Here is a 27,866-nt window from a genome sequence, read left to right as displayed (position 1 = left end):
CTTCCGTGCACAAAGATCTCATTATGTATCTCTCTGTGACGGTGCCCTTTACAGACGTGAGCCCGGTAGTATTATCACACCTGGAAAAAGCAGTCCTTCCTGCATAACACCTGTAACCCAGCAGGCGTTTAAATTGCCTGGTTGGTCTCATTAAAGGAAAAGCAAACTGTTGGTTTCAATCAGGCTACAAACAAGACCATGTAGTTGAACAATCTTAAAATTTCTTAATAAAAGACTGCGACCGTTCTTAGAGTTTGTTCTGCAATTCTGCATTTGAGCTTTACTTGGTTGCCCGCCTCTGTCCCTGATCTGCTGAAATCAGTAGCTTTCCTAAGTTTCATGGAAACATTTGTAAGATTTTGAGCATCTTTATCTGTCTTGCCTTTACAAGTGCCTGTAAATAGTCATTTATTCCTTCTCTCTCTTTTCTTGGTACTAGGGATCAAACTCAGGACCTTGCGCTTGCAAGGCGGGCAGCAGCACCACTGAGCTAAATCCCCAGCCCTCCCTCTTGATAAGTATTTCTTTTTCTCTCTTGTAATACTTGAGATTGAATGCAGGGCCTTTGCCCTGAGCTGTATCTCCAGTCCTTTTTAAAATTTTTATTTCAAGACAGGGTAATTTCTAAGCTGCCCAGGCTGGGCTCAGACTTTCAATCCTCCTGCTTCAGCCTCCCAGGGTGTTGGGCTTATAGGTGTGTGACCCCCTGCCCAGACAGGCACCAAATCAGATATTGGACATCAGCTGTGAAGACAGGCAGGGCCTGCCTGCCTGTCCTGGAGCTGGGGTAACCAGTTCCCTGTGTGAGTTGTGTGACCGTGAGCGTCACCTCTGTGATGGCTGATCAGCCACATGTCAGGCTTGGTGTGTGTGTTCTCAGGCTGTCATTGTGTGGGATGATCCCAGGTCCCCCATGAAGCCAGGTGTGGCCGGTGTGGCCGGTGTGGCCAGCATGTTTCACAGCTCCCGACCTGCATTCTAGCAGTGGCACTGCTCTGATGTTGTGTGTGTCCATTTAACACACTTGCGCTTGAGTGTGAGAGCTAAATGAAAACATTTAAAGGGTGTTCGAATTGGCACAGGGTGTGGTGAATACCACATGGAAGCAGTATATGTGAGCAGGTTGGATGATCCTAGACTTGTGGACTGCAGGGTGGCCTGGGCCTTCTGTCTGTTCTCTCTAGGCCCCTGCCAGCCTCAGTGGTGTGGCCCCTTCTTGGTTTGTTAATTTTGCAGAACTGCGTGGTACTGGGCATTTGTGCTGTCGCAGTAGCAGAATCTAATGGTGCAGCTCAGGCTCGTCTTGCTGATAAAACTTTTAACTAACTTACATTTCCCTAGGTCAGCAATGAGCCCTCAGCTTGACCCCTCTGATGCTCTAATCTTGAGAGCAGTCCCTGGTCCTTACTGTATTTTTTGTTCTTTTGGTTCAGATCCAGCTATATCGCAGTTCTGGATTACGGGGTCGGAGCTCATCCCTTTTATGATGCTGGGGATTGAACCCAGGGCCTTCCCACGGGACTGCATCCTTGGCTCCTTTTTTATTTTTTATTTTGAGACAGGGTCTCTCTAATTTGCCCAGGCTAGGCTTGAACGCCTGACCCTCTAGCCAGAACACTAGGGTTACAGGTAAGGTTTGTCTGAGTCCTGTAAAAGAACATCGATCAGTAAAATTTATTCTCAGATACACAGACCAATAATCTTTTATCGCTCCTAGATCTTTATTATATACTTAATGTAATAATGCAGAAAATATTCAGTATACCATGGTAAATATCTCTGGCCACTGAGGGCTACATGGTTTAGAGTTTGACAATATGTTGTGTTTTTCTTCTACTTAAATGGTCTTTAGTTATTTTGATACTTGGACATATCAGATAAAACTTTTGAGTAACTTCCTGTGTGTATTTATAGTCTACATATGCGAGTGCTATATAATAATGTATGTTGTGTACACTTCAAAACACAAAGTAAATATTAAACGGCATTCGTTGCCTCCTTCCAACACGAACCATTGCAGGTCTGACGGGAGGGCGCCCCGTGACTAACTCACCCCGCTGTGCTCAGGACAGTGTCCCGGGACGCCCAGTCCTGGCGTTCCCTCCCGAGTCTTGCTGTGGCTGCTGGTTTTCTCATCCAGCAGAGCCAGCCCAGCTCCACTTCCGCAGCCTCTGCCCCTGTCTTCCACCCTTGCTGTCACCTGGGATGGCAGTGCTCCTGACAGGTACGAGGCGAGCTCCACCGGTGGTCTGTTGTTGATCGTCATCCCGCGGTCTTCAGTGGGGTTTGGCACAACTGGCTGCATCCTTTTCTCTGGAGCTCTTTCCTCGCTAGCCTCCCGGCACATGTGTCTGATTTCCCCCCTGCTTCAGGGACGGTGTCGTCTCGGATTCACATCTCCCTGATCTCTGAGGGTGAGAGGGCTGTGGAGCACCTCCCTTGGGTCCCCTCCTCTCTGGGGTCCTCTCTGGGCCCATGGCTCTAAGCACCATGAGGATGCACGGTGTCACAGATTTGCTTTGGGGTAACCCTGGGAGGGAAACAGCATTGACCATGAGGTGATCATTGTTGATGCCGAGTGATGGGTACCTGGCAGTTTACTATCTACTAGTTTACCCGGGTCTCTCTCAGATTGTAGACCTGTGTCTGTAGCTGTCTGTCTGATGTTTCAGCGTTGATATTAATAGATGTCCGATATCCGGAACAGAACTCCTGCTTCCACCCAGGTCAGTTCTTCCTGCAGTGCTGCCACACCGGCTATGGGAGTGCTGTCCTCCCAGGTGCGCATGCAAAACCTTGGTCAGGCTTGGCCTATCTTTCCTGTGGTCCTTCACCCCATCCATCCGTACCTCTCGCCCACTCCACCTGTGTAATACGTGTTCACAGTCTGACCAGTTGGATGCCTCCACCCGGGCCACACTGTGGTCATCTCTCAACAGCTTTTCCTTTGCCAGTGCAGGGTGGAGACCTCAGAGCAGGTAGGATGCTCCCATGCAGCAGAAATCACACCCTGCCCTGCCGTGCTCCGAACCCGGCAGCGGCCCCTCCTCCCTCAGTGAAAGCCTTGGTGCTTCCTGCAGTTCATGGAACTTGGGCACTTATATCCCAATTCCCCAGCATTAATACAGCCGGAAGGGCTGGGGTGGAGCTCAGGGGTGGGGCACCTGCCTAGCATGCTCAAGGCTCTGATTCAATCCCCAGTGCCTCAAAAGAGGAAAACGGAGAAAAAGTTAATACAATGTGAGCTGCAGAGGAGATCCACATAGGTCATTTAAATTCTTCTGGTAAAGGAAAAGTGCAAACAACTGTTGAAATTAATTTTAATAATGTTTTTAGTGTGTGTTGCTCAGATTAGCATGTCAGAATAGCTCCATCTCCGAGTAAGGCTGCGCTGTGCTGTTCTGTGGTTTGCACCGAGCCGTGCTCAGGGCCAGTGGCACTGGTTTCCTGTGCCGGGGCCTCGCATGGCAGTGGCTGCCATATTAGGTAGCGCAGACCTGCGTGACCCAGTCCCAGTTTGCCACTGCTCCTCAACTGCTGCTCTTCCCTTGGACTTTTTTTCTTTCCCAGCATCACTGATCTCCTTGCTGTTCCTCAGGAATCTCAGCATTTCCTGTCCTAGGACCCTGTTTGTCCAGTTACCTCTTTGGAATGGTTTTCCTTAGGGTAGCCCCATGGCTGACTCTGTATGTCCTCTGGGCCTTTGCCCTGATGCTGCCTTTTTAGTGGGCTCACCCCCTCCCCTTGACATTCTTCAGCCTTGCCTGTATCTCTTCAGGCAGTGTTTTCTTCTCCACCACTTAATATACTGCATATTTTTTTTTTGGTACTGGGAATCAAACTCAGGCTCTCATGCTTGCCAGGCAGGCAATGTGCCACTGAGCTACATCCCTGGCCCCATATTTCTTATTAGTACATTTTTCTCTCTCTCCCCTGTTGAAATATAAGCTCCATAAGAACGGTGATTTTTTTTTTTATTAGTTTTGCTCCCTGCCGTATTCCAGAGCATAAAATAGTGCAGGCACATATAACAAATGGAAGGTGGTTTGTTGAAGAATTAATTGGAATTAATTATCCAGAGTGATTATTAGTAAGAGCAGTATAATTGAGTATGCTTTATTGTTTCAGAATATCTTAGTATCAAGCTTAGCAGCTTGAAGTTATAGCTCAAGTTAGGATATTTTGAAAGACCTCACAAAGACGTATAGATCCTCATGGTAGAAAAGTATCCTAGATTATAGTCATAGATCTTGATTCTTGCTTTTTATAGTCACATCCACCAGTTTCTGCAAAGGTTTTTGTTGAAATCCAGTTCAGACATTTCAGTTTTGCCTGCTGTTAGATGTTCTCACAAACTCATCAGAAAATTTTGTATATTTATATATGTTTAATAAATGGGTTCAAGACTCCATTTTGGGAGATTTTAAAATAAGTTTGGATATTCTCATTTGAGTGTGTGTATAGATAGGAGATTTCAGAGATGACGTCCTTACATAGAGATAGGCAACATAATCACATAATGGTGGAAATGATTTCTGAGAGCCTGTTTTTAAAATGCTTTTTCATGGAATAGTGGCTTTCTTAGCCACTTAAAAAATTCCACCTTCAACTTAAAGGGACAGATTACATGTTTGTTTGTTTGAAAATATTTGTGAAGTAGCATTCTACTGACAGGCATTCATTACAAAAGAGGTCAGCAATTTTTGAAATACTTCCTTGAAATAAAAAGTATGATTCCTCCTTGGGTTAGGCAGCTCTTTTTGTACTTTGCCACGAGGTAATCAGCGCTGGAGTGGCCAGATGTGTCTCAGGGCTCAGCCCCTCATTGCTAAGGACCGTCGTTCATTGTGTTGAAGATGGCGTTGAGGTTTGCTTGACTGCACCCATGGACACTGCTCCTGCCCTAAGCAGAACTCCTTTATTCTAAATGACAGTGACCACCCACACAAATTTAAAGAGTGTACGTGTCATGCATTAAGTAATAGTGGAACTTAATTTCTCATTTTAAAAATAATTATAAAAAGGCCTTTCTCCTTCATCTTCATGGGTCTTCTTACACAGACAGCAGCATTTCTTCTCTACTGGCCTGGCCTCCCGAGCCCACCTTCAGTCCACGTGAGGTTGGGTCTTGTCTTTCTGCTGAGTTTCACCAGTATTTATTGACCCATAGTGCTGGCAACTGGATCCATTCTCTGACCCCAGCCATAAAGTTACGTTTCTTGGGAAAGAAAGTGCAGTAGCCATGTTTCTTTGGTAGCTGCCAGAGCCACGTTGTGGTATTGAAGGCTTTTGTGACATTAAGAAAAAGAGCTCTATGGTCTTGTGCTGTTGACTGGCATCTTTCTCACTCTGGCAGGGGACGAATGTGGTGGCCATTGAGCCACTGCCATGTTTGATTTAGGAAGTGGGTGTTAGTGTGGAAGGCAGCTGGCAAGGTGCCCGGAAGAACGGCCGTGGAGCTCGAGTCGCTGACGCCCTTCTTTGACAAAGGTGTGTCTCCATATATGTGTATATATATGTGCATGCATGTCTGTTTATGTAAAGGGCACATAGTAATTATACTTGTTTATGGGTACAGTGTGACGTCACGTATTCAATGCAGAGTGATCAGATTAGGGTGATAGCCGTGTTCGTCACTTCATATTTATCACTTCTTTGTGTTGGGAACGTTCAGACTCCTGTTAGCTGTTCTGAAGCACACAGTGAATTGTCGTCAGCTGTAGTTACTCCGTGGCGTAGAGGACACCGGAAGTTGTTCTTCTCGTCCACCTGCACCATGTGTCCATTAGCCATCCTCCATCCGTCAGGCCCTCCTGCGGGCCCGCCCCGCCTCTGGTGACCAGTGTTCTATTCTCTACTTCTGTGAGATCAGCTTTCTAGCTTCCGCATATAGATGAGAACATGTGGTATTTGTCTTCCTGAGCCCGACTCATTTCATTAGCGTGACATCCTCCAGTTCTGTCTGTGCTGCTGCACGTGGCAGGGTGTCATTCTTCTCTGTGGTGGCCTAGCATCGCCTTGAGTGTGTGTACCACACGCTCTCCATCCAGCCCCCCGAGATGGGCAGACACCCCGGTAGATGCCACAGCGAGCCTGTGGTGCTCCGTGCTTAGTAAACACGCGTGCAGCCATCTCTTCAACGTACTGATTTCATGTCCTTTGGCTGTCATTCTCAGGAGTGGGATTGCTGGATCATATTGTAGTCCTATTTCTAGTTTTTTGAGGAACCTCGATACTGCTTTCCATAAAGGATGTGCTAATTTACATACCCACCCGCAGTGTGTGACACTTCCCTTCTCTCTACATTCACTTCAGTGTTTGTCTTTTTTTCTTTTTCTCTTTTTTTTTTAGTGGTGAGGATTAAACTCAGGGACTGAACGCTGGTAGCATGAGTTGCCATACGCCATGGTAAGTGAGTGTTCTATCACGGAGCTACGTCTCCAGCTCTTTCCTGTTTTTTATTTTGAAACAGAGGCTCACAAGTGCTGGCCTTGCATTTGCCATTCCCTGCCTGTTTCCTGAGTAGCTGGTATTATAGGCAGGCATGACACTGTCCTAGCTTTTCTGCTGTTTGATAATAGCCCTTCTAACTAGGGTAAGGGGATATCTCATTGTGGTTCTGATTTGTATCTCCCTGATGGTTAATGATGTTGAACATTATCTTACATAGTTGATCATTTCTTTAAGTAAATGTTTGTTCAGGTCATCTGCCCATTTTTAAATCAGATTATCTTTTTTTTTTTTCTTTGCTGAGCTATTTGAATTCCTTATGTGTTCTGGATATTGATTCCTTGTTGGGTGAATAGTTTGCAAAATATTTTCTCCCCTTCTGCAGGGTTTTTGTTCACTCTGGTATTTCCTTTGCTGTGCAGAGTGTTTGGTTTGTCTGTATGTCGCCTCTTGTCACAGCACCGTGTACGTCTCTGCGGCTGCGTTGTCTCACGGCTTCGGTCGGCATGCTGAGCCTCAGGGTATCTGTGCAGACAGCATGCAATAAGCTTCTCTGCCTCACTTGCTAGTCCAGGAACCAGGTGGGCTGGACGCATACATGCAGCTGGAGTTGCTTTTCCTTGCCTGTGACCAGAAGCGCAGCTTAAAAGCTGAGCAGCCAACAGGACTACGGGGCTGGGGCTGGGGCTGGGGTCAGAGACCCTCTGTGCTAGCTGCTGCAGCAGGGACTGGTCCCCGGTTGCCTGGAGCCTGCCTTGCCGAGCAGAGCCTGCCCCTCCTGCACTGTCTGCCACACACACAGAGGTGACCCAGGAGCATCTTCGACTTCGGAGGACATCTGGTGTCAGTTTCCCTTTTTGGATGTGGTGGGGTGGGGATGGGAAAGGAAGGAATAAGTGGGGGAGAAGGACGCTTTCACCTAAAATGCAGGTTGAAGCCTGAAAGCATGTGACAGGTTACAGTGGCCAGAACGGGGGGCGCAGGTGGAGTGGGGTCTCGGAACACAGGGAGCTGCGTCCGCCCTGTCCATGGCTGGGCGCCCTATCAGGTGCTTGGTGAGTATGTGTGTGTAGTGAGTGGGTGTCTAGGGTAGGCAGGGCTTCCCGTGAAAGTGCAGTCAGGGCCCAGAGGGGGAGGAGGAAAGGACTTGTTGGGACAAGGAGGCTGCCATGCCAGAGGGGCTGGAAGTGGCAGAGGAGGGGCTGTGCCTGGGAAGAGGCAGTGGGAGGCTGGACCAGCGCACTTGGGAATTTGGTTTCGTGGCTCTGACCCCTTTGGGGGCGGGTTCGTGCTGGGTCGGGGCGGAAGCTGTAGTCTCCGGGGAACCCGACAGTGCGAGGTGGCCTGCCGTGGGCAGTCACAGGCCCACACCCGAGCCCCGCTGGACGCCCCTCAGACTGCAGTGAGCGCTGTTTTCCTCCTGAGCCTCGGGAATGGGCCGGGCCTGTGCCCTGGGTGTCCTGGATGGAGGACACTGAGAGCTGTGGCCCGGACTTGGGAATCGCTGGGAGTGGCTGTGTGCAGGGGCGGGGACCAGCGAGACACCAGCTGCTGTCCTCAGCAAGGGACACGGGAAAGCCCTGAAAATTGACCTTTAAAACTTACCAGTTCAGAATACGGAGTGCTCACGCTCTCTCCAGTGACAAGCTTCCGACTCCGACACCCAGCCAGGCAGCAATTACAGGCGGAGAGAGGCGGCCGGTCTGCCGCGCTTCTGGGAACAGTGAAGGAAGGACACACGGGGAAGGGAGCAGTTAGGGTTTCACGTTACTGTGGCCTGGGGTTTGGAGAATTCCTTAGCAGGCCTGCTCCGCCAGGGTGGGCTGTCGAGGAGCAGATGACAAGGTTTCACAGGCCTCTTGGAAAGGCAGGAAGACTGGGATGAAGTTAAAGTTGGATTCTGTTTTTTTCTTGTCAAAAAAATTCCTATAAAAAAGTGTCTGCACCGTCAGATAAAAAGCAGACTTACTGCAGGGCCCCTGGGCTTCGTAGCGCAACTGCTAGGCACTGGGGCCGGCCGAGGAAGAAGCACAGGACAGACAGCTCGAGGCTGGCACTTTGGCCTTTGCGTGTCGCAAGTGGGTCCGGGTAGCGGGGTCTGACACAGGGTGGTGTGGCAGTGCTCGGCCCATCAACCATGGTGGTCCAGCACCAGATGCCCCATCAGGGTGCAGGAGAGAGCTTGTGGGCCCCATGCCCTGAGGCGAGCAAGGGTCAGATGTGAAGACTTGGAGGCATAGGGCAGAGGAAGGCCTTGGCGAGTGAAGTGCTGGAGGAAGAAAGCATTAGAAGCACATGGGTGTGTGTAATAGAGAATATTTGATTGCATAGGAGGTGGTAAAGGCGAGTATTCCTCCACTGAACTTCGATTACCTGGGAGGAGGGAGAGAGAGATAAACACACAAATGCACATACGTGTGTGAGCAAAGGTCACCATGTAACATTCATATTTATTTATCTGTTTATTTTTGTGATACTGGGATTGAACTCAAAGCTTTCACACTGAGCTGTGTCCCAGCCCTTTTTACTTTGAGACAGGGTCTTGCCATGATGTCCAGGTGAGGTTCAAACTTGAGATCCTCCTGTCTCAGCCTCGAAGAGTGTGGGGATTACAGATGTGCACCACTAAGCCCAGCTATAAAATGTATTTCTTACTATGGGTCTGGGTCTAGAATGTTGGAGAAACATCATCCTGGGAGGAGTTCTTTGCTCCTAGCATGGACGGTCGGTCTGGCCCCTTCCCTACCATCTCCGTGGAGACAGGAGGGCGTGTCTTCGTCGGTGGCTGCGAACATGGGAAGGCGTTGCCTCTGCATAGCCCTGGGGAGCAGCCGAGGCTCCAGAGGGCCAGGAGCAAAGGTCACCTGCACCCTGCTTCTCCTTCTCCAGCGGCACCGGCCTGCAGAGTGCTGACCCACTTGTCCTCCTCCATGGAGGTTTAAATTAGGACCTTTAATCTGTAAGAGGCTTACAGCTTGTTGGGTGGCCAGCTGCTTTGTTTTCCTGTGCTGGCAGAGACAGCAGCAGGGTCTCTTGTGATGGCATGGGAGCCTACAGCACCGTGGCCCACGGGTGCTGGCCCTGCTCCTCCAGGACCCGGGACCTGGAACCTGGATCCTCACCTATGTGCAGTTAGGTCTGCAGGCCCAACATGCATTTTCATCCTGCAAACGCTAATCCAGAGAGAGCCGCACACCCAGCCCGGTGCAGTAAGGAGCAGGCAGCAGGGGAATTAGGCTTCCCTCAAGGCACGGACTGTTTCCCTAAGGCGCAAGACTGGCAAATGTTTAAGCGTGCATTCACCAGCAGGTGCTTTGGCTGCTCAGAGCAGCAAGTGTAGCCGGCGCACAGTGCAGTACAGTTAGGGAGGGCCCTGGATGATCCGAGCTGGGCCTTGGAGGCTAAGATGTAGGAAGGTGGGGAAGGAGGAGAAGCGGGAGTGTGCGTGGAGGTGGGAAGAGAGCGTACTGCATGCCATGGCCCTGCCATTTCCTGGAAGTTGCCTCAGCCCCAGACACTCACCTTGGGCGGCACGGACCCGGCACTGAATTCCTTCTCCCTCCTTTCTGATTTCTGTCGAGCACTTACTGCACAGCTGCCCTGTGTGCCCCAGTGGACGCCTCCCTGCAGCTTCCCACAACCCTCTGACACTGGTGCTGTGTTAGGTGCCTTTCTAGTGGGGGAAGCACTGTGTACAGACAGTAAAGGCAGCTGGAGTCTGAGTCAGAACTGCAGACAGTCCGGCTCTGAAGCCACTCGCTCTGCTTTGTGTGCACGTTAGAATCAGCTGGGATCGGTGCCACTGCAGCATTGGGGTAGGAGGCGCAAGGGCCTCAGGATACCTGGAAGCCCCAGGCGATTCTGCCTGCAGCCGGGGCCTTTGGATATTCGACTGATTGCCTGGTCTCTGAGTTACTGGCACTACGGAGGGTCTCCCTCCCCTGTCCTGCCCCCCCACCCCCATACAGGCTGGCGCTGGAAGGAGGGGACCTTTCCGCCCCAGGCATCTGTGCCTCTCCAAGGGGAAAGTGGGTGTGGAGGAGTGGGCAGAAGGAGGGTGACAGTCCTGGGCCAGAGCCCCTTTCCCTGGGAGTCCCACCTTGAGGGCAGAGCCTGCCTCCAGAGCCCTGGAGACCTCCGATGTCTCCTGCTCCCCCAGGCCAGGCCCTTGACTTCAGCAAGGAAGGGCGAGGGTCAGCAGGGGGCAGATCTCCTCTCCCCAAGTCGTGCTCCTCTCTGTCTGTCCCTGGCTGAACCTGAAATGGACACGAAGAGCAGTGTCCTTTGGGTGGCTGGGAACAGCACTAAATTTAGCAAAAGTAGCTGGTGGGGGGCCGGCCGGAGCAAGCAGCCCAGCCTCAATTGGACTGGATTTATGGTCAGCAGTGCAGTCTGTGTTGTTTCCAGATGGGCAAGTTCGGGGCTACACAGGATCTTTCTGTTTCCAGAGCCTGGAAGCAGTGAGGCCTGTCCCAGAGGGTTGTAGGCTCCGCCCATGCCATCATCCCTCTGGCCGTCCCTCCCTCCTGTGCCTGGAATTCTCACTCTGTACCTTTGCCTTGGGCTGAGGATTCTTTCCTGCCTCTTGGCTGGTGTTGCCAGGCCTGACTCCCAAAGCCCCAGAGGGCTGGACTTTGGTGCTTTTTATTGTTGTTTGGTATCTGACATCTAGGGGACCTTTTGGTCGAGGTGGCTGAGTCAAGGAAGGAAAGAGCTGGGTGGTCAGGTGAGCCAGGTTTTGCAGGACTGAGATGCACTTCGCACCTCCCAGAGAGTGGGGCGCGGTGCCTTAGGGTGGGGCTGGGTGGCAGCGGGATGCAGGGCAGTTGGGGGTTCCCTGTGGTCAGCCTAGCCTCGGGAAGAGGCAGGTTTTGTGGGTTTGAGGAAGGAGCGCTGCGGGTGGCGGAACCTCTCTACCTTTGAGAGTCCTCATCCTTGAAGTCCTTAGATCTGATGCGGATCCCCTGCGAGGGGCTTCTGCCTCCGTAGTGTCCCTTGGGGATAATGACCAGCACAGTTTTCTCCGTCCTTTCCAAAGTGGATGATTACAGAGAGGCCAGGGCTGGGATCATGTCTGTGTGACGTGATTTATTACTGTAGGGACAACCAGGGACAGTTTTGTACCTCCAGTCCCATCCCTGTCCTGAGCAGATGTTTAGAACCATCTCAGACATTTTATTATTGTCACAGCTGGGGCAGCAGGAAGCGTCAGGGGCGTGCACAAGTAGAGACCAGATGCACTGCTAAGTGTGTACCTCGCACAGAACAGTCTCTGTGCACAGTACAACACGGCACTGCTTAGTCCCAAATGCCAGTCTGCCAGAGGTTGAAGCCTTGGTAGAGGAGAGCAGTTTTGTGGGAATGGCCTGAGAGTTCCTTGTCAGTTTTGTGCTTCTATTGGAAGTGACTCGAGCCTGGGAGGGAGCTCGCCCCTGCCTGCTTCTCTTGTCCCTTGCTCCCTGTCTCAGCCTTCCTAGGGAGATACGTTAGCAACGTGTCTTGCAGAAATTGTATTTGGGAAACGGGTCACAGGCAGGCAGTCACAGATCCACGGGGTGGTGTCGGGTGGGTTCTGCCCTGTAAGCACACACTTCTGTGTCCAGGCCCATCGTATGGGTGTCTTCGTGGGGCTGGGTTCCTGGTGCACCAGAACAAGCTTCGGCTTTTTCCATATTTAGGTGCTGACACCTTTAAATGAAGTTTACGGGCAACAGAGAAGCCATTGCAAGCAGACATCATGTGGGAATGATCAGAGTCTAGCCTGGAGCTGTTTTCCTTCTCTCTCTGTAGCTGAAGTGTTTGCTCTGCCTTGCAAAACTGAGTTCTGCTTGCTAAAGTTCTCTTAAATGCAGGAAACACATACTCATTGCCCTGGAGAACATGATATTGCTTTCCAGATAAAAGACTCAACCTGTTGCCAGAGATCTCAGCCGCCCGGTCCGCTCTCATCTGCCAGCACCTCCTCCTGCTGTTGGCAAGGGTGCTTCCAGCCAGACGGGAACGAGGAGTCTTAAAGCACAGATCTTTGCTTGCCATTGACGGTTGTGGCCATCGTGTGGAATGTTGTCTTGATTGGGTTTGGGATCTCCCCGTGTGACTGGGGAAAACCCCTCTGGGTTTGTACAGGTGGGTCCTGAATGCATGGCCTTGGAGTCCATGCCTGCTCCTTTGGCCCTTCCGATCTGGCACTGTTCCCCTGCTCTGCTTCCCAGCTGCCATGAACTAAGAAGTGTGGCTGTGGAGCATGCCCTTCCACTGTGATGTTTCTGCCCTGGAGCCAGCTAGCCAGGGACTGCATCCCCCTAAAACGTAAACCACGTTAGACCTCTCCTCCTTTAAGTTATGAGGGTTGGAGATTGTGTTCATGAAGAGGAAACTAATACAGCAGTGAAGGGAGAGGAGCTATGTATGGATTCTGAAATATGCTGAGCTTTCAAACTTCAGGGCAGGTTTCAGGGTCCTTTCCACGTGACCTCACTACCTGGCCTCTTTAATTGTGTTGTCAAGGGGTGAAGATGTCAGTGGCATCTTGTGACTCCTGGAAGGAAGACTTGATGGGAGTGGTAGGGAGGGAGGTGGGCAGGGCAGAAGCCAAGGTGAGGCCAGGCATCCTGGGGCATCCCTGCCTCCAGTTTGGTGTTCTGCCTCCACTTGGTGTTCTTCCCTGTGTCCCATATACTTGCTCAGTTTCCCCACTTTGGAAAGAGGCAGATCCATTTTTTTGGATAAGCTCAAGTTACAATGAAGAGGGCATGCCTACTTAGGGGAATAAATAGCGTTTGCATACATTGCTGCGGTGCCCTCTTTAAAGATGTTTCCCTCTGTCAGTGGACGTCTTTGGGGGATGGATTATTATTTGGCAAATTCTCGATGTCCAGTGTTAGGTTCACCACTTCCCTTCTCATGCAGGTTACTCAGATGAGCCTGAGCTTAGAAGCCAGGTTGTAGGTTACTTTGGTGTTAGCCGACAGCAAGGGCCACTGAGGCTGAAAGCCTCGGAGTTCTGTGCAGCGATGGTGAATATTTGAATGGATCCAGTGGACAAGTGTGTATATATTTAGAAACTCACACCCAACAGACAAAGAACCTCCAGGTAAACCTGGATTGCTCATCCCTGCCCCAAGGCAGAGCACACCCAAGGTTATGTCCTCTGGTGCTGATCAGCTGAGGTCACTTCCTTCTGTGTCCAAGGCTGCCCACGCCCAGCCACCGCTTCCTGCCTGGGGTCAGGAAATGCAAATCACCCCTCTCGTGACCTCTTGGTGACTTACACTCATCTGTCAGCATTCTGGGTCCCTTTACCTCTGCCCCAGAGTCTCCTCACTGGTACCGTCTTGCTCATAGACCCTGGCTTCTTCGTGGACTCCGAGTTCTCCATGCCGAAGTTCCTCCACTGCCCTGGCAGCTGCTGGAAACTTAAGCGCACTTTCAGATTCCTTCTCATAGAATTTAAGGCTTGACAAATGAACTTTGGAGTTTTGAAAACATGTACTTCTTTTATACGATACCGAAGTTTTGTAATATCTCTACCATTTATTAAAATGCATAGGAAAATACCCCAAAATGGGTGTGGGTCTTTCAGATTTCACCAGGAGAAGGTGCTAAAATCTATTGACACTGAGGTATCAACCCATTTAGATAAAAGTCCATCTTCTCCTGGCTTTAAAATTTTTTTATCTGTCTTGTTAAGACTTTTTTGGGTAATTTTTAAATTGACATATAACATACATACAAAAACTGAACAAATCACGTGTGTTCAGCATGAGGTATGCACAGCCTGTAACCAACATCCAGACTGAGGAAAAATACTGAACATTACCCAACCCTCAGAGTTTTTTCGGTACTGACCACATTCTAAGGGTAGTCACTGTTTTGACTGCTAATATCTGAGAGTAGTTTTGCCTGTTCTTCAACTTCATATAAATGGAATCACAGTGTTTGCCCTCTGTGTTCTGACGTCTTTCACTCATTTAGCTTGGGCCATTTGTCCATGTTTTGTGCTGTTGTATGTAGTTTTCCATTCTCTATACAATGTAGTATTCCATATTATAAATAGATCACAATTTATTACCCCACATACTGTTGACAGATGTTTGGACTGGGCAGAGTTGGGCCATTACAAATGGTCCATAGTGAATATTTTTGTGCATGTCTTTTGGTTGGAGGGTAGATGCACATACACAAACATGTTCATAGACTCATGTATGTGTGCATATACACATGCACTCGTGTGTTGCTTAACTACGGAGATTTGCTCTGAGAAGTGCATTGCTGGGAGGTTTTGTTGCTTTGTGATCATCAGAGGTGATACCTATACATGCCAAGACAGCTGCGTTTTCACTAGGTGATGGTATCTTCTGGGTTCGCTGTTGTATGTTGTGGTCTGTCATTGACTAAAACATTAGTATGGTCTATATGATTTTATGACTATAAAAAAATCCATATCTGTGACTATAAACACACAGTGTGTATGTACGTTTCTGTTGGGTATATACTTTATGGGATTGCCGGGTCAGAGTTTTAATAGGATAGTGCCAAACAAGTTGTACCAGTTATCCTCCCATAGCAAAGTGCTCACCAGTGTTGGTATTGTCCTCCCTTTTGATTGTGCCCATTTCCTGGTACCCATTTTGCTACGCATGGAGTAATATTAATTATGCTGTGGTCTAAATGTACATTTTAAAGATACTGGCCACTTGGGTATCCTCATTTGCTGAGTTCCTGTTTAAATCTTTGCTTAGTTTTATATTGAATCTGCCTGTCTTTTTCCTATTGGTTTGTAGGAAGTTCTTCATATTTTGTCAGCTATATGTATCACAAAGACTTATTACAGTAGAAGACACATTGCCATTAATTCTTTTGCTTCAAATACGCATATCTTGTTGTTCTGGGCACTTTCCGAAGTGGCCTGGGAGTCCTCTTTTGTGTCTTTTGTGGTAAAAAATACAGTGAGTAATGCTGCTGCCAAAGGAAAGGCAGCTCCCAAACACTTTTCAGTGCCTTCCTGATGCACCGAATCTGGCGCTTCTGACCTCTGGCTCTTTCCGAAAGTCAGAACGACTCTGACATGTGAACATTTTAAATTGATTCAGGATTTCAAGGTAGCTGTGACAGCACAAAAGATGACTTCCAGATCTGCTTCAGAAAGTGGCAAGAGTGATGGGATCAGAAGATTCTGAGGGGGATGAATGGCAGTGTGTCTTTTACTGTAGTACATTTAAAAAACTTAAACAGTGCCCGTATTCTTCAATCATACTGCATATAGCGCTTTGCATAAGGACATTGTTGTGTTAGCTCTGAAGTTGGAGCCACATTTATCAGTATCTTCTACAAAGAAACTCAGGATATTGTTTATGTCGGGTGGGGCGGCCTGTCTTGACATTCTTGGCATAGTAAGTGCTAGCACTTTTCATATTACAATAAAATAAAAAATGTTGCTATTCAAGCGCTAACTCTGTGTCATGCACTGTTACAGGCATTTTACATAGAGTTTCTTACTATCGTAAGTGCTATTAGAACCATCATTTTCAAGTTAGGAAACTGAGGCTGGTAGTTTTGTAATTGCCTAGGGTCACAGGACTGAAATCTGGGTTACTGGTGCATATTTTACGAGTGTCTGTTGGTGATACACAGTGAATCTGCTCATCCCGGGGAGTGGGTCTATACTCGGATCCTATCTTGACCCTTTTTATTTCCCCTTCCCCCCCCCCTTCTCACAGGGCCCGTGTTGTTCATCGTTGGACTACGTAGAAAGTTGTATTTCCCAAAACTGTTGTTTTATTACAGTGCCCGGAGCAGTGCCTGGCTCACAGGAAGTGTTCAGTAAGTAGCTGAGAAATGAAGAATTTGACAGGGTGAGCTAGGCACAGTCTCTCTCCAGCAGGGTATTTGCCCTGGTGGTGGGATGGGAAGTGGTTGTCTTCATGCGGCTCTGTCTGCCTGGGACAGCCGCTGTCTCTGAGTGGACACGACGGTAAACGTGTGTAAAGGAGAGACTCAGCTGCCACAGACTGAAGCCCACTGAGCAGAGTGGGAAGCCCAGAAGACACTGGCAGGACCAGGGCCAAGGAATGCACTGCGGTGGGGGCCGCAGGATGGTCAGGGAGGATTCAGTGTGGCTCGCAGCATCCTGGCTGCACAGCCTCAGGGAGGCCTGGTCTGCCCCAGTTACGGGCAGTTGGGTCAGAAGAGGTCTCAGCAGGGGTGCAGGGCTGGCGGCTCTCAAGGTCAGGCAATCCAGTCTCAAGGTTTCGAGCAGTGGATGTTCAGGCCGGCTGGAGAGAGCACCGAGGAGTGCTTTCAGGGGACTGTAGCCTGGGCTGGTTCCCCTCCCAGATGAGGCCTTTCTTTTCAGGCTGTTCTCGGTGCCTGGGAGGATTCAGGCTGGCCCTTCTCCACTGCCTGCTGGAGCAGCAGGTGCCCTAAAGCCTTCATTTGACAGGCGAGGAAGCAAGCATTCACGACAGGTTGTTCAGCAAGTAGGGGCTGGAACAAGGAGCCAAAAAGCTTTTTCTGCTTCCTCTGCTTCCTGTTGGATAGTAGCGCCTGGGACAGGGTAAGGAGGAGGGCTGCTGTGTGAGCCTCAAAGCAGATGATGGGGTTCACTCAGGGGAGAAGGAACAGTCCACAGTGCCAGCCTGGAGCTCAGCAGTTCAGCTGATGCAACTGAAGGAACGTGCTTGCGGGTGCTGCAGTCTGGAGTCTAGAATGTAAGCTCCGTGAAGACAGCAGAGCCTTCACACAGGACAAGGACAAAAAATGTATTTTTATTACGGTGAAATGCACATAAGATCAATTTCCCTGTCTCTCTCTCTCTCTCTCTCTCCAGTTTCCAGTGTATTATAGTTTAGCAGGATTCAGTCATGTGGAGCTGCTGGCTGCAGGACCCTTTTCGTCTTCCCGTGTCCCCCTGCCACACCTCTGGGAAGCCAGATCCCCTTGTCTGTGAGTTTCACTGCCTTGCAGCCTCACGCAGTAGTCTCATATTGTGTCAGTCTTCTGTCTGGCTCTGCAGCACACTGAGCACAATGTCATCCAGGCCCATCCGTGTTGTGGCGTGTGTTAGAATTTCCTTTCCTTTTAAGAGCTGAATAATCGTCCATTGTAGGGATGTACCACACTTTGCTTATCTGTTAGTCTCTGTCTGTGGATTCTTGGCGAGGACTTTTATATAACCGGTTTGCTCACCGAGGACTAGAACAGCTCCTGGCTTTCACAGGAATCCAACAAATAATTGTAGAGTGAATTTTAGTGTGTTGATCAGTGGTGTGCCAACATGGACGGTCCAAGGGCTATTCCAGGATGACTCGGGCTGCAGGTTGGGAGGCCCCTGTGAAGAAGCAGCAGGAGCCAGGGGTGGGTGAAGTTCTCCAGGGCAGGGTGGAGCCATGCAAGCAGGGATCTGGGGTCAGAACAGATGGGAGCAGACGTGATGCATGAGCGAAGGTGGTCTCCAGGTAGTGCCATCTGCATAAAACAGAACAAGGGTCTTATGAGGGGTGTGGTAACGGACATGTCATCCTGAGAGCTGGGAAGGCTCACTGGAGCGGGCACATCATGGCGGGGCCAGGACTTGAGCTCGCTCTGTCTCCCATTGTTCCTGACCTGTACCAGGAGTTTCTGTGAGGCGAAGATGGTCCAGGTTGCAAACCGAAGTCGGGAAATGCACCAGAAATAGCCAGGTTGTTCAGTGCGGGGCACTCGGGAGGCACAAGGACTGGCCACACGCAGGGCAGCGGTGGAGACAAGATGGAGTAGCATGGGTCATTGTGAGGCTTTACGGAAGTCAAGAACTTGAGTGGGAACTCTGAACTGGAGACCGGGAGAGGACCCCGGAAGTGGAGGAAACAGTGAGAAGAGAGCTTGGTGGAAAGAAGGCAGCCCAGGAGACAGCGGGGAGGTGGGGAGAGGAGGGCTGGGCGGGGCGCGTGTGCCAAGCGCTCCTGCTGCCGTTTCGTCCCCTTTGACACTGGTGGAGAGCGGCAGCCACATTTAGAACCTGAGCCCCGCACCCCCAGGACAGTCCTGCATCTGCCACAGAGCAGCCCACGCATACCGGGAGCTGTGAAGGCCTTGAGCGTGTGAGCGACACACCTGCTCACGTGTAGCGTGGCTATTTTTGGAGCCCTTGCTAGAGCACGCACTGTTCGTGGAGCTCTACTGAGAGCCGGGTCGTGCGCTAGGTGCCAGCCTAGGGACGAACAGTTGGGGACAAAGAAGGAAGCTGAGCCCGGGCTGCCCCTAGACTCGTGGTCTGAAAGGCTTCTCTTTCTGCGGTGCCCGGAGTCCTGGCGGAAGGCCGTGCCGGGAGTGCCCGTCCCTTCCCAGCTCGGGGTCCACAGCTGCCTGCGCAGTGCCGAGCTCCGGGCCTGCTCTGGGCCGGCAGAAGTCTGCACTCTCCTATGTGCCCGCCTCTGACAGCACCCGGTACAGTTCTTAGGGGCACATGCAAGATCTCAAGGAAATAAGAAGTCTCCTACAGATAGTGTTCGCTGCCCTGCCGCTGCCGGAATCCGAATCCGGATGCCCTGGAGCTCGTGCCCTGAGGAGACGTGCGACCTGTAGGAGCAGCGCATGGGCCCGGCCGTGGGAGGACCCGGGCGTGTGGCGTGGTGCAGGGACCAGTCCGTCACCACCAGTGCCCATCCCGGCAGAGCTGAGGCCGAGCGCGCAGGCCCCGCCCACCTGCGCTCCACTGCGCTGTGTGTAGGGCTTGCGAGGGAAGCTGGGGCTTCCTGGGATGGGGGTCCGCAGGCTTGTGTGGAGGCCCCGACGCTGCCACCGCCCAGCCCGCGGCTCTGGCCTGGCGCCTGATGAAGCAGGCGTCCAGAGTCCCGTTTACAAATAATGAAGGTGCCACGGTGGCGGTATTCACCCCCGGGCCTGTGGCCTGGTGCTGCTCTAAGGTTTTCCTGCACAGGAACTCGGTTAAGCCTCACAGCAACTGTAGGGTGCTGGCTCTACGGGCAGGGGAGAAGCCGAGTCTCTCCGAGGTGCAGTGGCTCTGCGAGGCCCCTCACCGGGCCCCGAGCCAGTCCGGCCCCAGCACCTGCACTGCCCAGGGCCGCAGTCCCCGGGGTCACGCAGGAGCTCTCGGCTGTAGCAGAGGGTCAGCTGCTGACCGGTGGCCTCCTCCGGCCGGTTTTTTCCTGGTGCAGCCAGCTGCCCCAGCTCTAGGGAGGGGCCAGCTGGCCTGTTGTGTTGCCGGAGTTTGCCAGAAGGATTATTTTCCACTGCATGTCAAAACAAGCCAAGCCGGAAAGACCAACAAACAGCACGTAGCTTGCAGCCAAAGGAGAAGCCGCCCTGCCTCCTCTGCATGGCTGCGGAGGCCCTAGGGCCCAGGTTCTGGCCTGGCCCACCTGCGCTCCGTCTCTGCAGCTGCCCACATCCTCTGCTCCTCGGCCTGTGACTTTGAGCAGTGACTTGGAGGAGGCTGGGCTCTGTCTAGCTGCACCACCAGCTCCGGACCCCAGGCCCCGGCCACACCAGGATCCCCTCTGCAGGGTGAGTCTGAGCAATGGCTTGCAAAAGATAAAAAAAAAAAAAAAATTTATTGCAGTGGGACATTTTCTTCAAGCAATATTACTGATAGGTGCAGAATATGAGAGAATGAAACGCAAATGTGTGAATTTTCAAGAATAAAAAGAAAGCAAGAAATAAAAGGGAAAACTGGAGGGTGGCCAGGCCTCTGCAGCTCGCCCCACAGCCGCCAGTCTGTGGTCCGCTTGCTTCCGCCTGGGACTCCTGCTCCAGGGCTGGCCTTGCCCCTTCCCTGCTTATTGAAGGCTGTAAATACCTCAGAGGCTCCGAGCAGCTGTCACCAGCATGCTCTTTGCCTCTGATGATTTCTGCCCCTTCCAGGTTCCTGTTGTGTTAGTCACTGTTTCAATCATTTGGTTCCCGTGCTCTGGCTAGTGATGAGCTTCAGGAATTTTACAGGATGTTCAAGCACATGTGGTTCATGATGTACACAGCACGTGTTTGCACATATGTTTGTATGCACACATTCACACGCACGTGCATAAACCTGCACACACGCAGCCTTGACAGAAGGACTGTGGGTTCCTGTCCCCTAGTGCCTGGTATGTAACAGGTCTCTAGTAAAGGGCTTTTGGTTTGGTTTGGTTTGGTGCCAGGGATTGAACCTAAGGCCTTTGCACTGAGCTACATCCCTAGCCCTTTATTTACTTTTTACTTTGAGACAGGGTCTCATTAAATCACAAAGATATGCTCAAACTTGTAATCCTCCTGCCTCGGCCTCCCAGATTTCTGGGATTACATGTATGTACCACCATGCCTGGCTTCCCAAGAAAGTCTTTAACTATGGGATCATCTTCCTTCTTTTCCTGAGTGTCTTGCCCGTGTCGGGTACTCAGAAAATTGCAGTGTGAACGGCTGTACAGTATGGTGTCTCCAGTTTCTGGGAAGTCCTGAATTTGAATCCTGCCCTGCCATGTATATTAGCTTTGTGTCCTTGGGAAATATATCTAACTTTCCTTATCTGTTGTGTGGAGGTGATAGTGCATGCACGCCCAGCTGTTGGCATTATTCTACGGGCTGGAAACTCAGTACTTTCAAAACAGAAGGCCCTGTCCTCCTGGAGTTTCTATTCCAGCTGGTTAGGGGGAGGAGCCTACGCCTGCGGGAGAGGAGGAGGCGGCGGAGACCTGTCTGCTGGGCAGAGGTGGAGCTGCAACCCGGTGGGCTGCAGCCAGCTGGGGGTGCCTGGCAGCCTGCGTGGGGTGCAGGGATTCCTGGTGGGACTTGGGCTGTGATAGAGGAGGAGGAAAGACTGGCCGGGTTGGACTGGAGGCTCCCTCTCCCTGTGCTGCTGTGTGCGACCCCATGGTGCCCCTGCCTCTCCATGCCCTCAGTGGATGCACCCAGTCCCCACACGCCTGGTGTGGTGTGGTGCGGTGCGGTGCGGTGCCACACGTGGCCGGTGCTGTGCTGCCAGCAGGGCATGGCCTCTCCTTGCCATGCCGAGGGTCACTACTGCATGGGGACAGGATGCAGCGGTGCACGCCCCGGCTGGCGCCAGAGGCAGGACTCCTGGGCTGGGCTGACTCCTCTGAGTGGCCTGGGAGAAACGGAGACGTTGTGGATTCGCTGTGACTTGGTCACACTGTGACAGGTGGCTGCTGCTCACACATGTCCCCCTCTGCCTGCTTTCTGAGAGTGAGGGAGGGCAGCCTCCGGGGACATTTCACCTCCCACCTGCAGCAGCTCTCCCCCGGGGAGTGCCCACCCCTGCGCTATCCCGCGAAGTACAACAAGGTGCTGTGGCCATTCTGGGTCTGGTTCACTGTGACCGTGGCCACGTCTGGCCACCCTGCCGGACCTCCGTGCTGGTACTGCCTTTCACCCAGAGGTGCTCAGTCCCCAGAAATCTGTCCTGCACTTGGGGTGATTTATTTTTCCTTTTTTTTTTTGGTACCGGGAATTGAACTTGGGTCCTTGCGCTTGCGCAGCAAGGGGCAAAACCACTGAGCTAAATCCCCGGCCCCATTTTTACTTTTTAAATGTGTATCTACAGTAAGTCCCAACTTACGAACATTCGAGTTGCGAACTTTCACAGCGGTTATACTGTATAACACTTTGCTGGATAGGAACGAATCCGATGTATGAACATCCTCCCACAAGGGAACTTGATCATAACTCGGGGACTTAGCATAGTACTCGTTCCCCTTTATAGGATCCAGTGCACAGTGATCCAGTCGGGGCCGTTGGCACTCCCACCTCCTCACGCACTTGCCGTCTCTGTCGGCTGAGAGCCTGCATGCTTAGTTCCTTGGAGTATGTAACAGATTGCTGGAGACCTGCCGTGCTGCTGAACACGGAAGTACCCTTCCCATCCACCTGTGCCCTGCTTCCCCTCGTCTGACCTCGCTCCACCTCGCCCTCCCCCAGCACCCTCCCCAGGCTCTGCTAACCACTCTTCTGTTCTCTACTTCCGCCAGCATTTTTAGCTCTCATGTACAGTGAGAACACACGGTACTTGTCTTTCTGTTCCTGGGTTATTTCACTTGAGCACGGTGATCTCCAATTCCATCCAGGTCCCTGAAATTTTCAGGGTTTTTCTTTTTAAAGGCTGAACAGTATTCCACTGTGTTTTCATACTGCATTCTCTTTCTCGTTTCTCCATCGGTGGACACCCAGGTCGAGTCCTGGCTTGTCCGTTGTGGGCAGTGCTGCAGTGAGCACAGATGTGCAAGGGTCTCCTACGGGGATGTTGTGTGTGTTGTGCTTGGCCTCTGCTCTGCCTCACCCTGCTCTGCTATAAAATGGGGCTGATGACACTCGTACTTACCGGATGGGGAGCCGAGAGGACTAAACGGGGGTGCAAAAGGCCCATGCCGGGTAGGTGCCGTGTGTGTGATACCACTTGCGTGCCACATCTGCGCGGCACGGACAGGCTCCTGTGATTTGCATATCGTGACCGTGAGCTCACCGCCGAGGGCTGTGTTTGACTTTCCGCAGGCTCACTGCCCGGCCCAGTCCTGGCCCCGGCAGACATTCGGCAAAAACGTGCTTAAGGGACTCGGGGTGCGGCCAAGGTGAGGGGGACTGCCGTTTGCAGAGGCGTGTGGGAGGGGAGCACACGGAAGGGGCGGGAGGTGGGGTCAGAGGAGAAAATAGGGGAAACCGAGGCTGGAGGGAAGATCGGAACGAGACGCTAGAGGGATGCCTAGGTCGGGCCTTGGGGAGCCACGGCAGGCTTCAGTGCAGGAGAGGAGCGTAGTGTTCAGAGCTGACGGAAGTGTCCGGACAGGAGAGCAGGAGAGAGCTCGCGGGGTGCCAGGGGGACACCGTGCACCCCGCCCGCACGCGGTGACCTCCTGGGCCCACACGCTCTGGCAGGTTGCCCGGTTACTGCAGCCTGTGCCTCGTGAGTCCCCGCACGGGCTCCGCGCTGCCCGCTCTGCCTCTCTCCAGCCTCCGCGCATGCGTGCGCGCGTGTTTATTGTTTTCCTGTGAAAGTGAGAGCAGCGAGCCTGCTGGAAGTGGGCCATGAGCTTTCGCCTGCTCTCCTCGCCAAGGACAGGCCCGTTCCCAAGCCCGGAGCAGCCGGGCCGAAGAGGCTGCCACTCCCGCCACTCGCGGCCCGGTGGCCATTCTGTCCCCGCCCGGCCCAGCTGGCCAGACGCGTGCCCGAGGGCGAACTCTGTCCTCGGAGGTGCGGGGTTGGAAGGCTGGTCGGCCTCCCTGGCAGAACACCGTCCTGGTCACGGTGACCTCGGGCAGGGCAGCCCCCTGCCTGTGGTGCTGGGCTTACTGCCACATGTGTCCCCTGCTTCTCGGCCACAGTGGCGGAGGCGCGCAGGGCCTGGGCCGTAAGGAGGCTGCTCCACCCACCTGCACTGGTGTGGAACCCGGCGTCTGCTGCAGCAGGCCGACCGAGGGGAGTGGAGTGTAAGACAGCAGCAGCCCTTCCCTGACGGTCTACTGTGGTGAAGCGCTTCGCATACATTATCTCACTTAATCCTCATGTGGCAATAGGCCACAGTTGCTAGCGCTGTTTTATGGGTGAAGAAAGTCAAACAAGATGGAGTGAATTAACCCCCCACGGGCCCCAGGCTGGGGTGAGTCTGAGCCCCGCGGCCCCAGCGTACATCCAGTGCTCGCTCTTCTTAGGACATGGTGCCCAGAGGTAGGACTTGGCATCTGGAAGCCTGGGTTCCACTTTGGAACTCACTCAGCTTATCGGCTCGGCTTTTCATGTCTGCTCGTCTATAAAATGAGGATATTTGTGCATATTTGACAAGGGTTCCGTGAGGGGTGAGACAAGGTAATTTGTTATGAAAGTACTTGGTAAAGTAGAAGGGGCTGTCCAGATGCTGCATCTCATTTACGTGAGTCAGTAGTAAAAACTTACTTAAAAACACTGTGTACACAAATAGGGGACGTGTGCTTTGGGCTTCGGTGGGGGCGGGATTAGTCCCCACTCCTAACGGGGCTTGGGCTTGTCAGGTGTGCCGATGGGCGAGGGAAGGCCTTGGGAGTTCCAGAGTGGGTGGGGTGGGTGTCATGCCCCACTCCCCGGGCTGTGACAGAGACCCTGGCCTGCAGTCCCGCTCCCGCCATGCCTCCTGCCGGAGACCGGCCCTCACTGGAGGCTCCTGGAGGGACGAGGACAGCAGGCCTGCCTGCGAGGGCCCCCAGGGATGGCTGTCCCAGAGCTCAGCGGCCAGAATCTCCTGGGCCCGAGCTGGTTGCAGGGCAGAGAGGATGGATGGATGGGCGGACTCCAGCGTGAAGCTTGTGTTGCTCGTCTTGGCCAAGAGCAGAGTTTACTGGGAAAGAAGAGTTCCTGCCGTTTTCTAATTTGTTGCTCGCTCGGTTCTGTGTGCCAGGGAAAAGGGAGGAGCCCGTGTTGGGCTGGAGTGGGGAGGGGGAGGCTGCACATGGCATCGGAGGGCCCCGGGGCGCGTCTCCTGCGGAGAACTCTGAGGGCAGCTGAGAGGGCGAAGCGCTACCCGGCCCTCAGCATTGTCTGGCCCCGGAGACATCCGGAAGAGGCCCCAGACGCTGCCGCGTGTGTTGTTCCTGTGTTTGTCGTCCGTCCCTGGACGCGCTGGTGCCCTGCATGCTCGGGGGTGCAGGGTCTGTGAGATTTCATCCAGGCCCTGAGAAGCTTCCTAGCAGTGAGGCTGTTTTATAACTGTTCTCAAATCACGTTAGCTCTGGAAGCTATTTTAGGAACGCCTTTGGTTGTGAACCATATCTAACATTTACTTTTGATTCTTTCCCTCATGTCCTGGATTCTGTAGCAGCATCCACAAACAGTGTACCCGGCATGGTCATAGGTGCTGGAGGTGCTTAGTACAATCAGGAGATATTGGTCAAAGCTCATTAATTCACTAGCATCAGTCCTTCTCCAAAGGACTCCTGGCCTCCTGCTATCACCACTGCTGCCCGCGGGTCAGAGGGACCCTGAGCTTCTGTCTGAGTGGGCTGAGAGGTGGAAGTCTCTGCTGCCTCCCTGTGGGCCTGTGTGTACTCCAGGGCAGTGGGAGCCGCAGCCAGCTGGGAGGCCCTGAGGGTCTGCACGCCCGCTTCCCTCCCACCTCCAGGCTGCGGCTGCCCCCCTTCCTCCTTTTCTGCTGCAGCATGGACAGGTAAGGGCAGCGTCTTGCTCTTCTATAGTTTAGCCTTGGGAGCTGTCAGAGATTTGGTCTTTGACTTGCTGGGGAGGATGAGCTAGCACGGTGGCAGCCTTCTGTCCCAGGGGTGAGTTAACTGATTTCTGTCTCCTTTTGTGCCTCACGCACGGCTGCAGGGAAAAGCGACCCATGCCCACGCCTCCAGGGCTCGCAGCTGGGTCCCTGCTTTTAGCCCAGAGGAGAGGAGAGTGGCGCGTTTGTGGCACCGTAGGTTACTTGTCCCTTTGAAAGTGCTGGGGGACCCCTTCTAGAAGCTGGAGTCAGGAGAGTGAGTTTGTGTTTGATAAGTCCAGATCAAAGGGAGGAGAGAGTGGCAGAAACCTCAGAGAGGTGTGGTGGGCGGGGAGGGGACTTGGATCCTGCGGGCCCATTCTGGTGTTTGCCCGGGACTTCGGGAGGCTCCGACCGTCCGCTTCACCGGCCCACACGTATGGATTCAGTGCTGCTTGGAACATCGCTTCAGGAGAGGAGAGAAGCATTCTAAAGCCTTCTGGGGTCCTGGAAAGCTCCTCAGTGGACTCATCGAGGCGTGGCGGCAGATCAGCAGGCCCTGGTGCTTGCTGGCCTTTGGAGAAAGGTGAGCAGTCTCGTAGCAATGTGGCCTGTGGGGTCTCCATCTGCCTTGCCCAGAATGAATGGAGAGCACAGCTACACGTCCTGCTTGGTCTGGTGCAGACCTTGGCTCAGATTCTGGGCCAGTGTCAGTAGTGTCCCAGTGTCTTCTCCCTGCCGGGTTTGGCCAGGTGGACAGGATCCATTCAGAGAGCACTCAGGAAAGGAGCAGGTGAGCTTTGAGACTGATTTCCAGCCCAGGGAGAAGAGCAGATCATGCAGATGATGTACATGAAATGGTTTGTGCGCTGCACGGAGAAAGAATGCAACAAAGGCTTTTTGATAAGTTCCTACAATCCGAGAGAGAAACTCCTGAAGAAGACAGGAGGCAGGGTTTTAAACAGGGTGTGGGGGAGCGAGGTGGAGTGGCCAGGGAGGATGGCCTCGGGGGTGGCCTCTGCTGAGGCGAGTCTGTGGCCCCGTGGCTGTCTGGCCGCTCTGCAGCAGGGGAAGGGGTGGGTGTTCTAGCTCTTGCTCCTAACTAGAAAAAATAGGAAAAGGACAGAGGAGGGGTGCTGGCGGGCAAATAACGCTTAGAGAGCTGACAGGGTTTACTCTGCAGCGGGGAGGGCGTTTGCCAAGCACAGCACTGTGGGTTAAGTGGACGTCAGGGGAGGCGGTGTCAGACCGAACCTCTGAGGGCTCTGGCACCCTGGGCCGGTGGTCGCGGAGGTGGGGTCGGAGGTGGAGGTCAGTGTGGGGAGCCGCGGTGCTGCCTGCCCTCTGCACTGCAGAGGCCAAAGGAGGCGGGTGGGTGGCAGGCGGGTGGCGCCCCTGCTGTGGGTCACACTTGGATGAGCAAATGACCACCCCGCCCCGCTGTTGCTCCTGGGGAGGCGGTAGTGATCCCTGCCACTCAGACTTCTCGCCGGGTACCTGGCACGGTTACTGCATGTTTCACGCCAGAGCTCGAGTGCATCTGCTCAGCAGCACTGTGGCAGGATGTGACAGCCGCTCGGCCCTCCCCGTATGGAGAGGATTTAGGCCAGAGGAGCTGGCCCTCTGGACCCGCCCAAGCATCTAGGTGCAGGGTGAATCTGCAGGCATCAGAACCTTGCAGCCCCAGGACCCTAAGGCCTGCAGCTGGCAGCCAGCCCAGGCCACTTGGGTGTGGACAACAGCTCTGTGTCGCTGCCTGCGGGGTCGGGGCGGGGGGCAGGGGCTGCAGGGACAGGGCTGCCCAGCTGGCAGGTGTGGGCTGTCCGCGGCTCTCGGAAGCTCCAGACTTCTGCTCACGTCCATGGCTTACTCAGCTCGGGCAGGTGATGGCCGGGTCCCAGCCTCTGGTGCCCGGCACAGAGGCCCCAGGCACGGCTCTTTGGAATCAGCAAGCGGCCATTCTTGCCGCAGGACCCACTGCTTCCCAGACCCCCAGCCCACCCCTGGAGGTCTGGAGTTTCCAGAGGGGCACTGGGGACTGTGGGTGCCCCTCACCCCAGTGGCCTGTCCCTGGGGGATTTCTGAGTGCTGCCTCTTGTCTCTCACAGGCAGGCTGGCATCGCTGCTCGGAGCGCCTGTGCTGGAGCCCAGCCTGGGGCCGTGCTCTGCATGGGTCCTGGAGGGCCTGAGCGTCTGCTCCTCTCCGAGGGAGAAACTTCGACCCCATCCTCTGCAGAACCCACAGGACTGCAGGCCCAG

The 27,866-nt window shown here is 53.1% G+C and overlaps 1 protein-coding gene and 1 long non-coding RNA gene across 2 annotated transcripts in view; both read left to right on the top strand.

Moving 5' to 3' along the window:
* The window catches only part of LOC147823197 (uncharacterized), a 60,649-nt gene that overhangs the window by 5,493 nt on the left and 27,290 nt on the right, over positions 1-27,866 (top strand). The gene's annotated exons all lie outside the window — the stretch shown is intronic.
* The window catches only part of LOC110345302 (uncharacterized), a 47,743-nt gene that overhangs the window by 4,842 nt on the left and 15,035 nt on the right, over positions 1-27,866 (top strand). The window contains exon 1 of the long non-coding RNA XR_015444430.1: positions 1-27,866. This exon is cut by the window's left edge and continues 4,842 nt beyond it. This is a non-coding gene — a long non-coding RNA (uncharacterized LOC110345302).

This window comes from Heterocephalus glaber, unplaced genomic scaffold (assembly GCF_053883595.1).
Source record: "Heterocephalus glaber isolate CG9 unplaced genomic scaffold, H.glaber_assembly_v1.0 deba00001600, whole genome shotgun sequence".
Lineage (NCBI taxonomy): Eukaryota > Metazoa > Chordata > Mammalia > Rodentia > Bathyergidae > Heterocephalus > Heterocephalus glaber.
This window is presented reverse-complemented; position numbering and strand designations above follow the sequence as displayed.